Here is a 16,830-nt window from a genome sequence, read left to right as displayed (position 1 = left end):
CTGTAATGCCAAAGCACTGTTAGAAAATCCCATTTGGCTCTAATATTCACAACTTTAGCAGGAGTCAGTAAGAAATAAAGGAAATTTTACTCATAGCAAGCTAATTTCATTCTTTCTCCTCTTTGTGAACTGTTACACCTGTAAAGAATTTCACTATAAGAGCAAGCACAGACATTTTTTAAGCGTGTCTATGGAACAAAAGTATTCTCCCTTGTGTCACTGTAAAGCCAATCAGTCAGCAGGGATTTGAGGACATATTGTATTTTCTAAAACATGTCTTCACCTACATAGACATTACAGTGAAACCTCAGCGATTTGCTCAAGTCACTAAGGTAGCAATTTCAGGTTATATTTAGCTTTTCAAAAGGTGTATTGTATGTGCGTCGGTTTCTAATTAAGCCCTTCAAGAGTTTTGTTTACAGGCCGTCGCCTCACACCTTGTATGCATTGGCCCACTTGCATTCCTCCAAGTGAATTAGATTAGTTTCACTCCACGCAGGATGGCAGAGTTACTCCCCGTCTTCTGCCGTAACATGAAAATGTATCCACTCGGGAAACGCTTCACATCCTCTCTCTTTCTCTCTCCCTTCACACAGACTTGTCCTCCGTTTTTACAAAAAAAAACTGATACCCTCATAAAAGCATTTAGGTTTAAAATTACATGACCAGGTTAAGGCCATATGGACTCTCCAGTGTTGTGCAAGCTCGAGTGTGTCTACTTCTTGTGAAATGAAATGAGTGTAACCAGTCCTTTACATAATGCTGTGAGTTTGACTTGGGTGGAGGGACTTTGCAGCTGTTGGCTCCTGGTCTTACCCTTTCATAATGATGTATTGTCTCATTTACCTGCAGATATTTCCCAAGACTGGTTGGATGCTTCAATTTGATGTGCCATTTCATACGTGCTTCCAGTGTGGCTGACGATCAGGCTTGTTTTTTTTAGCCCCGACATGTACAATTTGCATAAAAATGTGAGATTTTTTCAGTTGGAATTTGTACTGATTTGTTTTTATAACTCAGCTATTCACATGAACTTGCTTCAGTAGTAGTGCTGTCATTATTTTTTTCCCAGGATGACGAAGGCAGGACCTGCCTTACTCTGCCTTTAATTAGCTTACTCTGATTTTCTTACCCTAAAATTCCTTTCAGACACAATGAAATTTTGCACTGCGCGTGTGCTAGCCAGCTGATGTTGCATTGTTGTTGCTGATTTGTGCATGACAGTCCCACATTTTCACATATTTCAAAGTTGCATCCCCCATTTGATTGCATACGACGCCTGACATTTGACTAAAGTCCAGCAGCAAAGTTGCTCCAGTTGTTACTGCTCCTCTTATAGCAGTGCAGACTGTCAGGGTAGGAACATTGGTTGCAAATTTTAGCCTATAAAGAAAAGCTAATATTAGCGGCAGGCAACAAAGCAGTTTCTTTTCTTATATGATGGCTTAGTTGATAGCAAGAAGTTGTGAACGAACTAAGAGCATCCATGCTTTAATATCTCCATCACATAAATGGAAAACGGCAGTGTGATAATACCAGGATTGCCACTGTAACACAAGAGAAACAACCACAGCAGGAGACGCCATGTTGGAATCGTCCGGTTGTAACATAACTAATGACTTATGAGGGTCTTGAAGGGTTATCGCATTTCATAGGGGGAGATTTCAATCACTCCCCCTTGTTACTCTGCTCTAAAGGGCAAGGGGCGTTCGAAAACTTGGCGTAGGGGTACAACTTAAAACTCTCCATGTCTGAACCGACCCAACCCAACCAACGAAGGCAACAACTACCTGCCCAGCACAGGCAGAGTGGGGTGGGCTTCATCTAAATTGCCAGTTGCAAACAGGCACGTTCAGCTCATTGTTCGCCAAAAACATGAGCGCATTCAGTGAACGGTTCTTTCAGCGAATTCATACACAACGCTGCTGTAAACTGTACTTACTATTATTAACACTCCCTCTCCTCATTATCAGCTGCTTTTGTGTCAAAGATGAGTGCCTGAAATATAAATGTACCTTGAACCTTGAAGTCAATCGTCAGACCAAATGACAATACTCTACAGTGTGCAGCACGTGAGTTGATGTAATAGAGGAGTGTTCGGGGCCCAGAAGGTTCCTGCATGCAGCTGCACTCTGTGGCACTATTGACCCAAAATAGACAGATTCATGGTGTGTTTAGTTCTGTATCACGGCCACTGTTGTTGTCTGCCGCATGGAGTCCTTGTGACCAGGCCACAGAGTCGAGATAAAAAGCTTTACGGCTGTTTAGAGTTTTTAATCAGCTCTCTCGCTCAAAAGCCCAAACTGTTCCACTCGGAGAAAGTTCAAACACAGACGCTTTTGAAATCTTGCAAATTGGAGCACACAATTAGAAGCACAAGCACAAGACTAAGAAAAAAAAAAAAACACCAACATTTGTGCTCAAACAAGCAAAAAATTGCAAATGCTAACACGTGCTCAGTCACAAATCCATTCTCCCAAAAGTTATTCTTCTTCTACAAGTGTCTCTCCTCATACACCAGGGGCCAAAAGTGTCTCACTTTAAACAAATTGCATCTCCATTTTTTTGTTTTATCGTGATGTTTTTTTTATTTTCTTGTTTCTTGCCACAGGTGATGTGATGAATCTGACGTGAACAATACCACAAGAGGAAAAAAGCAAGTCAAGGACATTGGTTGGCTTTGTTGGTGGCATAGCTGGTGTGATGATAATTGTGAGCCTGACATGTTTATACTTAAATCAATTTGTACTCTTGTAATTGAGGCACTGTCATGCCTTTTGATGCCCTTCATGGCCGTTTTAATGTTCTTGCAGCACTAATTCTTCTGCTTCTGTGGTTAGGGCCCAGTAAAAAGAGGCTCAGTCATAACAAGGCAAATATTCATCATCCAGCTGCACGGGGACCTGTTTCTCAGTCAAGTATAAAACTGAAGCATGTGATTTGAAGCTGTCATCGTCTGAGCTGTTTTAATTTTTTTGACCCTTGCTCGGGAGAAAAAATGGAAACTCCCGAAAGTTGGTGGAAATAAACAGCAGGCGGACTCGTAAAACACCTGTTTGCAGTATGGGGGCCTGAAAGCGGGAGTTGTTAATAGCCAGCCATAAATCGCTCACTCCATTGTTCTGTCACCAAGTTGCAGGCCTGCATTTCTCTGCGGGATTCATGAGGTAAAACTTTGTTGAAAGTATAAGGCCAACCCCTCCGTCCCCCACCCCCCCTGCTCCTTTGCTACTTTGACATCAAACATTTTAAAGCATCAATCGCCGGGCGCACCATGTGCACCTTTGAAACTGCAAAACGAACTTCTGAGCTGTGACACAAACATGCAAATCGCCTTTTGAATTTCGACTTCTTTGCAAGTAATTTGGTTCCCTTCACATCATCTACATAAAAAACCATTTCATTAAATTTGAATGAAAAATTGCTGTCTTCTTTTGTGGCACACAATTTGACTATATTGTAGATTAGTCACAGCCATTTAACAGAGGCTTTTTGGTGGAATGCTGATATTGAGAATTATGTTTGCGCAGAAAAACACGCTGATTTATCAGAATATAGCTGCTGTTGACCTTTTTGTGAGGGCTCTGGAGCACCAGCAGAGAGGGGTCTTTTTCCTAATCAGTCTTTTGACAACAAACACAAGCTGTTTGGGGCCACGGAAAGCAATTGAAGGTGTGTGAATGTGTGTGAAGAGTGCATTCATGGCTGTGTCACCTGGACAGCCAGAGTAAATCCCCCACCCCTTTTATTTTTCAAGTAGACCTTGTGGACGTCTCGGCCGTCTCATTGATACAAACCGCAAGTCTGACGAACAAAGGAGGAGGCAGAGAAATTGCAGGGAGGGGGCGGAAAGAGCAGTCGGAACAGACAAGCCCGGACGGGACGGGAGGGAGACCTCTGGCCTTCCACCCGTCGTCCCTCAGAGTCTGCTCGGACGAGGGGTTTGGCTCACTGTAACAATCTGCACAAAGACAGCAGGAGGAGCAGAGGGCGGAGGGCTGAACACCTGAGATCAGATCTGCTGATCGCCTGCCTGCAGTAAAGGGTCATGTCTGCATTTGTGAGGGGAAAAAACATCAAGGTGGTTAAAGCAAAAAGAGAAAGAAATCTTGTGCTTCTCATTTTGATTTTTTTTTGCATCTTAAAAGCTAGGAACGTCAAATATGGCTCATGTGTTATTATTCAATTGCTGTTTTTCATTTTTAAACAGTTTCCAGTTATTATAAATTAGATTTTAAAAGGCAAAGTGTGAAGGACATGAAACCACGATGACTCCTGCTAAATGAAGAATGCTAACTTCGGCTTCAAACAGTAGACAGGCGAGAGAAAAGAAAAGGGCCGCAGCTTTTCTACATTCTCTGTCTAGTTAATGTTGGGAGGCTCTAATAAAAAGCCACCATGTGCCAATTGAGCGCCTACAATTAACAGATTAGAGTGATAAAGAGGTTGCATGGCTGCGAGGCACGGGGCCGCCTCCCCGGGCCCTCAGGGCTCCACGATGGGCAGGAGCAGGAGAGGGAGGGAGGAGGGTGGGGGGCTGAACCACTGATGAAGGGCCCAGATAATCTCTTCCTCCCTCCTTCTCTCTCTCTCTCTCTCCCTTTCCCTCCTCCCACCACCCTCCCCTCTCACTTCTCCTCCCCTCTCCACCGCCGCCCCACCCCACCCCAATCCCTCGCACTCCGTGCCCTGGAGCACCTTTCGCAAATACCTGCTCAATATTCCAGTTGGGGGTGCAGCAGTGGTGGTGTTGGTGGTGGTGGTGGTGGGGCATGTGGTGTGTCTGCAGAGGGGAGATACAACACACAAAAAAGCTGCTTGAAACAAAAAGCGGAACATCTGCTAAAGCGATTGCGAGGTAAATATGTTTGACAATTATTGTTTACAGTGACAGTGGTAACAGTTTCAACACCCAAATCAAAACCCCACCATTTCTCTATTTGCAGTGAAACAGATGGGCCTACAGCGATCCATTAGCAACCTGTCAAAAGCTTTACTCTCAACTTACTTTTATGTCTTTGCTTCTTTGCTGTGTGACTGAGGAGAGGCTCTATTTGGGCATAATGATTATTATCTACTTGCCCAGCATAAATCAGATACCTACTGCTCATTGTGTAGATGATCTTTTTTGTCTCGCGCCTTCTTTACTTTCTTCTCCTGCCAGTGTTTACTATTCAAGGGGAGCAGCTTGAATCCACATTTGTTTCTCCCTCTTCACATATTATTGTATTATTGATGGCGATACACTCCATGTTGCACTTGAAAGAACCTGCGTAACGATTTTTCCACCGCTCGTTGTTTTTGTTTGTTTGCTTCGGCAGTAAAAAAATCTAATACATTTGGGGCATTTCTTATTATTCAGTAGTGAGCGGGATTATTCAACAATACAAATTATTAACAAGTTGCCTCTTTCATCCTGCCGCCTATATTCTCACGCTACCTTGAGAGATCGGCGCCGGCCGTTATGGGCGAGCATGCAAAGCGAGGACTTTGAATGCCATGATGTGAGGATCCTAATCAAATCAATTGGCAAACGAGGGAGGAACATCCGCGAGACCTCTTCCTCCATTTTTATACACCAGGCATGAAGCAAAGCCAAGAATCAAATTAAGGATCCTGCGTTCTCGGGGAAGAGGAAGAAAGTTATTTCAGCTGCTTAGGAACTGGATTTGGACGCATGCATGTGTGTGTGCACACACGTGCGCGTCAGCCCGCGTGTGTCTGTCACTGTCTGCCAGTGCTCGTCAACAAAGACTGAGGCGCTATCTACCGCTACCCCTGTCACCATTTTTCCCCAGCACTGTACTGCTCTAAATACGCTCAATCAAATAATGTGTTGGGAATAATTAACCCCAGAGCCCCCATTGGTTCTAATTGGCACCTATTAGAGGGCTGTATGATTCCTTGATAAACACTGAGGAGAGAGAGCAAATGGCAGCAGTGGTGGGCGGAGGTTTGATTGGTAAGCAAAGTGCGGGAGCGATGCATACCGGGGGTAACCAACATTTAATTATCAATGAGGTTTTCGCAACACTTTAGAGAGGCCCCGGGCATCGTTTCCTTCAGTAGTAGTAATGGGCTCTTTTTAATGGAACTTGTGTTAAACACGGTGCTGCCACTGCAAAGCTTTGGCGTTCAGCCCCAGCCCTTAGTTGTGGCTGCTTTAATTTAGGTGACTACTGAAAGAAGACGGAGCTCATTTGGGTTACACACTTTGAAAGTGTGCACCGGGGCCACGGAGGAAGATAAAGAGGATGCCCATAGTCAATTCACATAGGCTGCATTTACATTTTCTCATTTGTATCTGCTGTGCAGCCCCTTTAAGAGGAAGGGAAATGATTCATCTATTCAGGTTGCATCTAAGAGGTTCAGAGCAGCATGTCTGTTAACTATACTCGTCCTTGTATAAAAGAAAATATTCTAGTTTCTATCCAGCGTTCTATAAATTGTTGTATGATAGCATTTTCAACTTTCAGGCCACAGCAGTGGAGACACGCTGTTTTAAATTATGGGTGCGGTGTCACTCTAATGTCAAACTCCTCCCGCTGTCACCACAGTCACTAATGTGGTTTCCCAATAAGACCAGTGAGAACTTTATATATGCCATTTGATTTCTCAACCAAACAAACTCGCCTCTGTTCTATATTTGACCCATTCATTTACCCTATAGTGTCAAAAAAACTGTTTTTTTCTCTTTTCTATTGAATGCTTGTTGTATAAACATCTTGCCGGGTCATGAACTGGTTGCCATGAGGGCTCAACATGTTACCAGACTTTGAACATAGCGAGTTCAAAGGAAATCCTCTGTAACGCTTTATGTCCCTGTTTATTTTTCTCACATTCAGTCATACTCAATCTGGACACAGCCTAATAAGCTATTTTTAATTAAGGATTGGAAACCAAATCAAGAGTTTTGGGCCTTTATTGTGAAGGCCAATAGCTGGGGCTGATGCTAAACTCAAAATTAAAATTGTTTGTTTTTCTGCTCTGTGAACACATGCAGAATGTCTTTGTTATTATCATCAACATTCCCTCTCTTACAGGTGGCTACTCCATCACTGGGACTAGCTATCTCCTGGCTAGTAATGTTAGCTTTAACGTTAGCCTCCTGGCTATCGTTCATCTCTTTAGCCTGTGTGGGAGCAGCTTTCTACACTGACTGATAAAGTTGGCCATAACATCATTGTTTGGGTCAAAAGTCCTTGCCAGCTCTCTCTTCTACTCTCGTTTCTTTGCTGGCATCCTGATTTTTGTGCCAATCCTAGCATAGCAGGGAAGTTTACTCCAACATTAGCTAGTATTTAAGTTTAGATCAAAAAATTCTTCAGGTCATGTGACAAAAAATGACTCATACTATTTATTACTGTTCAGGAGAGTGGTTTATATTATGAAACAAGCTATTTCACGAAAAAGAAAGAAAGGAATACATTTTATTTTGCTTGTTTAATTAAGTAACGGTGGGTATTCAAGATAAAAATCTGATTATACTTTCTTATATTAGGATGACTATTGCTGGCCTGCATGGGGCCCCCTTTGGACTGGGTCCCAGACAACTTTCCCCTTTTATGGGCAGCCCTGAAATGATCTGCTTTCTGTAATCATAATACTGACAAGATTCAACCAATAAACACACTAACATCTTATTGTTTCATGTACAGAAAAATCAACAGAAAATTCACATTTCATGAAATAAATATGAAAAGCATATAAAAAAAAACATAGGAAGCCTTAGTCTACACTGAATATCATATGGCAAGCCATTGCCTAAACTGGAAAAGAGACAAAGCAATCACAACTTAAAACCAAGGGTGTTGTGTTATCTTACCTCACTTAAACTTGATGGAAATACTGTATTTACGTCTGAGAAGGCTACAAATATGTGAGTCTGGATTTGGATATGAAAACCCTGGGAGGGTTGAGGTACTGGCTTGGCCTACATCCGAGGCCTGAGGCTCGATCCTCCTCTTCCACTAGCACTTGCATTGGGACGAACGTTGGGGCAAAGGGGCTCGGGGCAGAGCCAAGCCCAAATGTGACCCAGTTTTTCCGGGGTTCCTGATAGCAGACAGCTGGGAGTCTCAGGGTAACCCTCCATCAACACCAGCTCCTGTAATCCGGCCTAGCATGTGCCAATCAAGCCGAACGCGATGACAAGCTCGCGATGACATGACCATCGTCCGCTCTCCTCTCTTTGCTGCCTGGACATCTCAAACGCAAGCAAACATCCCAGTGATTATGGCATTTCAGTGTCAACTGGCATGTTGATTTTGGCCCGGAACCTTGAGATTGACAATGGAGAGACAACATGTTTGTGAGCTGTGCAAAGTTTATTGGGAAAGGTTGAGGTTTTTGGCACACAAGTGTTCAGTGGTATTAGATGAAAAGTTGTTTGTGGAAGCAAACCATCAGATCACATTTACATCCATGAAGCTTCCAAAAACCATGAACCGTGAGTGAGAAATCTGTTCAAAAGGATCATACACAAGTGAACACACAAGACAACTTGAATGCAAACTTCGTTGAGATTTAAATATTGGCAGAAAATGCATTTCTTGCGAACAAAGCCTCATGAAAGTTCACACTTTTCTTTTCATCCATTTTGAAAAATGGTCTTTTCCATTTTCCATCTGTCAGGAGGGAATCCTTTTTCTGGACACTCACATATGAGCATACTGGAAAAGAGAGGGAGAGAGTGTGTGAGGGAGAGAGAGAGAGAGAGAGAGGGAGAAAGAGCAGCACATCTGACAATCCACTGGCATGAAAGTGAGCCCCTCAAGCTAACAAATTCAGAGAGAAAATTACAGTTTTGCGCGTTTGTGTCAATATGCATGTCAAAAGGTAATTGGGAAATTGTTCTGCAATGTCAAGTCCTGTTGGCAGTGTTTAGCCTGTGGTGAGATCAAAACCATTTCTTCACAGGCTCCGAGAGGCCAGACCAAGCTCTCCAACTCTCTCAACCAGACAAGACTCTCCTTTAAGCTAATAATGTGGCTGTTTATCGTGACGTTATTACATTATTATCGGCCGCTCACGGGATCGCCTGAAAATGGACAGAAAAACTTTACTGTAGTCCTGCACTGTCATGAACAATTGCAACTTTTATGTGTAAGTTACAAGTCAGGCACACATTCAATAAAGCTGGACACAGTGCAGAGACGGAGACATTTATGAGTGTTTGACTGGTAGCAGAGGGTCAGATGACTTATTCATTAAGTTAGTGAGAAAACAATAAAGCCCTATGATCAGCCATGTTTGTGTTTATTTTGCAAGTTATTCCAAGATAAAGGCTGGAGATGCACAGTGTTTTTGGTGTGCTGTGTTATTATTGACATTGGCTCAACTCAGCATCTTCAGCCACTGAAACAGAACATTTGAAGCAAATCCAATGTTGAAGTGTTTTATCATATATGAAGCTTCAAGTTTTTATGTATTTGAGCTTCTGTTTTCTACCAACCGCAACCAAAATGCTTCACCCTAACCTTAGGCGAAGTGATTCTAACTTATCTTTATTGTCCAGAATAATGGACTGAAATGTTCCCAAGGAGATGGCTGTCATTTTTTACAAGAAAAACATATTTAAAAAAAGAAAGGACTGTTTTTTATATTGTTGATAACACCACCACGAATAGCTTGCAATGTGCCTACAGTTGCATGTTATTATAGCACAATGAGAATGACTCATTTCAATTACCAAATCCTGATTTATTATAACTTAATAAAAGCTTTCCTCTAATGCTGAATGCTTGCACAGGGGTCACCATGCCTCAAGGTGCCGTTCCATTAGCTTTGGCTTCAATAGAGACTTTTACTTTTAACAATTTAGGGCTAAATTCTGTTTCACAGGGTTTTCCACTCTGTTACGTGTGGAAGTCTTAAACAATGAAAGCTTGTAATTCCTTAGCGTGACAGGAAGATATTGAACACAGCTCTGTAGCAAAATTATGATCAATGCATTAGACAGTTTTGGAAATCTATAAAAAAAAAATTAAAAAGCGCAAACTCCAAAGCGACTTTTTACATTCCCCTTTTTCATGTGAAGGTTTCAGCACAGTGGCTGCAGGTATATTATCATGATTTACTCCTGATCAGATTAGGTCGAACAAATAAAACAAACTTCCTCACGCGTGCACAAATAATTGTTTCTCCTTGTCACACAAATAAGCAGAAACAACCTCCAAAGGCTCAGACATCATGTGCTCTCAGGAGTGTTGGCTTGAAACTGACTCATGACCTTTGTCATGTGCCACCTCCGGCCCTCTCTTCCTCCATCTTTCCCTGTCACTCTTCACTGTATACATGACAATCAAGAATGTGGCAGAGAAATAAAGCTTAAAAAATAAATTAATCCATTGAGAGATTTTTTTTTTATTTGTCATTGCTTCTTATTTAATACATCAGTGATGATGATTCATGATGGTGATGATGAAGGTTTCAATGGTCATGATTGAAAGACTGGACAGTGAACATTACATCTTCTCCATGTGCACACAGACAGCCATCTTTGGATTGCCACGGGTCCTTCAGAGTTGGATTCACTTCATTCTCCATTAAGACTGAAGTGGACATTTGTTCTGTTCCTCTATATGTCCACCTTTCATCAAAATAATTACCAGAACCAGCAGCAGAAAACATTTAAAAATAAATAAATAGTAGCATCTGTGGGAATATAGCACCAAACATCATTTTACTTTCCCCTTTAGACCTTAAAAATAAATATTGTAGTCACTGTTTAAGTGTTTTTTCTTGCTGGATGAAGTTAAAACTGGCTGACCAGAAGGCAGAAGCAAACCCATATGGACGGAATGGGCCCTATCACCTGGGATTGGAGTTTTAGGTCCCCATCAACCTGGAAGCTGCAGGGGGAAGAGGTCCACAGTGTGTGTCCCTGTTTTTTTAATACATTTATTACTTTTTATTTTTTTGCTTACATTTTGGGAAACAAATAGACGAGTTTTAGAAACGAAAAACCGAAAATAAAACAACACGCAAAAGATGTTTTCCCCCATAGAAATCTAGTTTTTGAGCAGCAGAATTAAAAAAATAAATAAAGTGAAAGTCCAACAAAATGCGCAGAAGTTAAAAAGTGAGAAACTTTATGAGGGGTAAAAAAATGTTTTTCGTTATGAATCAGAACTTCAGGTGAGTTTAAAGTGACCTTAACGCACTTTATTGGGTCTCGTGCTTCCTCTCACAGCTCCTTATAAATTAATATAAAGAGTTATATCATTTTATTTAATATTATTATTTGTGCTGGGTGTGATTCCTGTTTCTATTTTCATCAGCATTGATTCTTTGTATTTATATGGCACATGTTTGCCAGCTATTGTTAAAATGAAATTTTAAAAAAAAAAAGCCCAGCAAAATGTGCAGCAACTCACAGAAAATAAAGAGCGACAGGAAGGGGGGAAAAATTTAAAAATGGGAAAAAGAGAGGGATGGAGAAAGAGAGACAGAGGCGAGGGAGGGAGGTGGGTGGTGGTGGGGGGTGTATACCAATCGTTAAAGGGCCAAGCCAGTGAGTTGATTAGGTTCGGGAGAGAGGGAAGCTGCTGCGGCTTTCTTTGCGCACAGACTGAGTATAAGTCCTTTATCATGGGGAGGCACCGGCGTGGCCCCGAGCTATTGCTGGCCTGAAGCGAAGTACCAGAGAGAAGAAAAAAAGAGAGGGAGAAAAAGAAAGGGGAGGGGGGGGGTCTATCATCAAACTTCATAATAACGCTTGGGGTTTGCCACAGCTGCGCAGTGCCCCTTTCATTTTGCTGTGATGGAACAGATAGCTCACTATGAAATAGTGTGAAATTATCATGTCTATTAATTCAGTCAGACATCCACGGCTCTCCGCTGCTACCCCCCCCTCCACGTCCCCCCCCCCTCTCTCTGTCTTATCCCCTATCCGTGGAAATATGTGATTTCCCAGCAAATGCTACATTTTACTCGAGTGATTTTTCATCGTTGATTCGCAGAAAATAAGACAAAGGATGACACGGGGTGTCGGAGCGGCGGGTGGCCGCGTGTGTACAGAACACAGGCCGATGTGCACTTTCATCCGCTCGGTGCACTTGCGGGAGGACACTGTGCGTGAGTGTGCGTTTGCGAATTCATCACAGGGACGGAGAGACTTTTTTTTTGTTGTTGGTTCGCTTATCGAATCACCTTTGGTTATGAATCCAATCATTTAAAGTCAGATAGTAACAGTTGGTACAGAGAGAGAAGCTGTTTGTCCACCTGCTGTTTGAGCCAGTATTTCTCATGGGAATGACTTTTTCACACACTTTCAATCGATATTAAATTATTATTATTATTATTATTATTATTATTATTATTATTATTATTATTATTATTATTATTATTGTTGTTTCTTTAAATTGGCCCTCATCAGTTTAGATTCCTGCACAGCCTCCAGCTTTAACTGTGACTCTGTATATCATGCCATTTATCTAACCACATATGCACTGCAAAAATAAAAAATGTAAACAAAATAAAATAAAAGCAAGTTATCATCATACGTCAGCTGTCTGATTCCGACTGATTAATGCGTGGTGCTCGGGAATCTGTGTGGGGGGGGGAATAAACACCTACAACAGTCCGAGGTGCCGACAGAAAAGTCCCCAAAAAGTCATTCCCATTCGAGTAGTCGTTGCTCATGCGACCGTTTTGCCAATAAAGCCCGCCAACGTGCTGCACTGTCAATATTAATGAAGATGGTGCTCCAAATATGATGACCTGACAGCAACAAACAACGCGAGGGAGGGAAAGGGGGGGATTTAAAAAAAGAAAAAAACGCTTTTTAAAGGATGTGTGCTGTGTGCTTATGAAGCGTGAGGGTCTGGTTTGATAAAAGGTCTGGGGTTTGATACAGAGAGAGAGAGAGAGAGAGAGGGAGAGAGTTGATTGAAATGGCGTGTGCCTGGCTGACGGGAGCCAGTGAGGGACAAAGCCCCTGCGAAGCCACGGCCACTCGAGCAATTATTCCTCCACGCTGCATTTGGATTAGTGCAATGGAAAGAAGCATATGTTTGGCCCGGGGCGACACTCCCCCCCTGGCTGACTGCAGAGGATGCAGGGAGAGACACACAGAGAGAGAGAGAGAGGGAGAGACAGGCAGAGAGAGAATGACTAAAACTAGAATATAAACTGCATTAACCAAGTGGGGAAACATTAACACAATTTTAATCCGCCCTTCTTTTTTTTTTCTTCGTATATTTAGGGGCACACAGGCCCATGAAATTGGCAGACCTCAGCGCTTGATAGGTGGCCGGAGGACAGCAATGACTCCTGATAAGTGATGTCACAGCTCACAAACGTTGTTTATTGTTTAGGGTTTTAAATAGAGACGAAATAAAATTAAAAAAAATAAATATAATATAAATATGCTAAACAGCTGAAACACCTCCTCTCGTTTTTGTGAATGAGAGTGTGAGTGCCGCTCCTCTGTTTATTCAAAGTCACTTAATGTTTTCTAATCGATTACCTAATGTCTCCAGTAATCAGGGCTGATCTGATGATTTGGTGGAGTCATTGACCTCTCTTGGCTTCTGAGCCCTGGCTCGCAGAGTGGGCAGAGGGGGCCCATAGGGGGTCAGAGGCGGGGAGGGGAGGGGGCCAGAGCCCGAAATGACGGCTCATGTCAGAGTTGAGGACAATTAGCCATTTTGCGCTTCACTGCAAACTTTAAAGTCCCATAATTCGATTGCACCGATAACCGTATCAAATGTCATTTAGAGGAACCCTGCGTCTTGTCCGAGCCACTTATTATTAAGCGCCCCGCGTAAAACATTTGCTACCAGAAGCTAAATTGACAGGAGTGTGTTTGCAGAAATTTTATCGATAAAGAACCATCTGCTCTCTGTCATTTAAGAATTTGTCCATCTTAGTGTTTCAGGAACATCAACATCTTTACTCCATCAAAAAAAAATCTCTGCTCCATCAGTCTGGGAAAACTTTCCAGCCTTATGTGGACACTAATCCATTTCTTTTTCTTTCTTTTTTTTTAATTCAAAGTGCTGCGCAATGACTGCTCATCTTTAACCAATCACCCCGATCTCCATCAGATCCCTCTGTTTAAATGTCAGGAGGACAGCTGCGCTTAAATCAAATTCCAGTCATACCAGTGTGACATTCGTGGCAGCGCAGCGAACAAATCTGGGCCTTGTAGCCTCTGTCGCCCTATATCTTCCCATGCAGCAGCTCCAAAGCTTTGCCTGCGAGCGTTCGCAGCGCAGACTGTTGCAGCGATGGTGCCACGGGGTAATTAGGCCACGCAGACACTCTCCTCTCACCAAGCAATGACCTCAGCATCATCAACTGAATACTATTCTGACCACAAACACGGCTGCTGGCGTGCGGGGCGAAATGGGACACATTTTGGACAGGAGCGGTGACGCGCAGCTGGTTGGAGATGAGGAGTTGAGAGAGTGATCAATACAGGGGCATGAAAATAAACATAGTTTGGAGTATTAGCACGCGAGTATTAATCTGTCCTGCATGCATGCACCGTTTCTTTAAATGTGCTGCTGCAGCTTTTTGATTTAGAGATTTGTGTCAGACTCCAGTGCGCGCACACTCTATCTATCCACAGAGGTGCTTTAACCGAGTCTGTCTGTGTTTGTCCTTCATTACATCTCTGCTGCAAACTATAAATATCAACAGAGCCAGCGCCAGCCCACTGAACCTCAGCAGCAGACAGATACAGTATGAAATAAACAGATACAGAGAAGCAACACCATCCACCTGAAGACGCGCCACTTTCACCCCTCTTATATATTTTATTTCCGCGCGTTCTCCAGAATATTTGATAACAACAGGCCTCACACTTATTAATTACTATACGGGAATCAGCTGTAATTGCTTTAGTTGAGACAAGCAGCAGTTATGGATTGAATTAGACAAATTCAGCTGGGTATTGCTGACTGGCTCTTCAAATTTCAGACCTTTTTTTTTTTTTTCCTTCTTCTTTTTTTGCAAATGACTTTCGCTGTGAGGCATTATGAGGAAACCGGCTCTACCTGTTTAAGATCAAATTGGGGGTAAAATTACAATTTCGTATTAAAAAAAAGGTATGCAAATTATACGGGCTGGTATCGGTGTAAACAAAACGACAGACAATGGGATTTGGAGTTTCTTTAACACTCCAATTCCATTACACAGGAAGGGGGGGGGGGAGAAAAAGGGCACAATTACAGGCCTCCCTCTCGATCCTCCTCATCTCACACTAATAATAACGCGCACAAATATATCCACCATTGTGGCGGACACCACTATTTCTAATGCGTTCGTCTCACCCTCCAAAACCTGTTTTCATTCACGCAAACCCCGATACATTTATTAAATAACATTAGCATTAATGACACACGTGAGGGGCTTCCTTTCTCGCTAATACCGATGAATGCTGCTTTAATACGATTGTTTTCCCTTAAAGTGACTATTTATGCTTTTTTTTTTTTTTTTCTTTCTCCCCCCCCCCCCCCCCCCTCCTCTCACATCCAACCATAGCAGGAGCAGCCGGGTAGTCTCTCCCCTTTATGAGTGAGCTATTGTGCCTGAGGACAGGATCCCACACACAATCTGAAGACTGAGCCAACAAAAACAGGGCCTGACAGACAATGCCTCGCTTCACCTGCTCCAGCACTGTGCATCGCAATTATGCCAAGGACATGTACAGTTAGGCTTCATTCACCCTCCTGCAAAAACAAGCGCCTCAGAATTAAACCAGGGGGCCCGAACGAAAAAAAAATCATGCAGATAATAAATATGGCTGCAGAGGAGATTGGAGAGAGAGAGAGAGAGAGAGAGGGGAGAGGGAGGAAAGAGGGGGAGGAGGGGGAGGGGAGTGAGTCGCCCAGTGCTCATCCAGTGTTACAATATTTTAAACTGCATGGTTGCCAGACAGTGAAATGGGGAAAAAAAAGCGAGAAACAATAGCAGGATGCATATATCACCAGACTGATTCATGCTCCAGACGAGATTGATTCCGAGCTATAGGTGCGCCCCTCCATCAATATAGCTACAATCAAACTCAAATGTTATGCAACGGCCTGCTCTCTCCCATCCTCTCCTCTCCTCTCCCATCCTCTCCCCTCTCACTCTCTCTCTCTCTCTCTCTCTCTGCACGCAAAATAAAGCAAAGGGCCAGCGTCAGATTTGCTATTACAGCCAGCGTGGTAGCCACATTCACAGACTCAGTCAGCCAAACACAACGAAATGGGACTAAACACCAGTCAGAGGCAGGAGATTCGTTCTGAGAGTGTCGGGATTGTATCACGAAGTGGTGTTAAAAAACAACAACAACAAAAGGCACACTGAAGGCTGATTGTTCATTGATTACACTGAAAGGCAAATATCATAACAAATATTTGATGCATGTCTTTGAATGAGGCTCCAGCACGGAATAAACGGGGAAGTGGGGGGGTGGTGGATGGGTGGGGGGGGGAGCCAAATATAGCCTATAACAACCAAACATTGCACACCAGGCCTATATACATCTCAGAGGGTTTTAGCTGGAGGGGTGGCGCTGCACACTTCAAACGCGAATATATCCATTGTTGTGAGCCATTTGGCCTGCATAAGATCCTGTGCTCTGAACTAGGGGAGTTTAAAGTAAGATTTTTTTTATTTTTTTTTTTATTATACTTGAGGGAAACAATGAGTTCAGCTGCTTATTGCAAGGAGCAATCGTCAGGGGAGACTTAAACTCAATTACTGTAGCCGTTCAGAATGGGAAAAAAAATACTAAGAGCAAGAAAAAAAAAAACAGAAAAGAAAAAAAAATAACAGCCGGGCGAATCAAGCAAGCGAATAAAAAATTAAAAGATATGAATAAAAATCGAGATG

Source organism: Pagrus pagrus (assembly GCF_965226575.1).
Source record: "Pagrus pagrus genome assembly, chromosome: 20".
NCBI classification, from domain to species: Eukaryota; Metazoa; Chordata; class Actinopteri; order Spariformes; family Sparidae; genus Pagrus; species Pagrus pagrus.
This window is presented reverse-complemented; position numbering follows the sequence as displayed.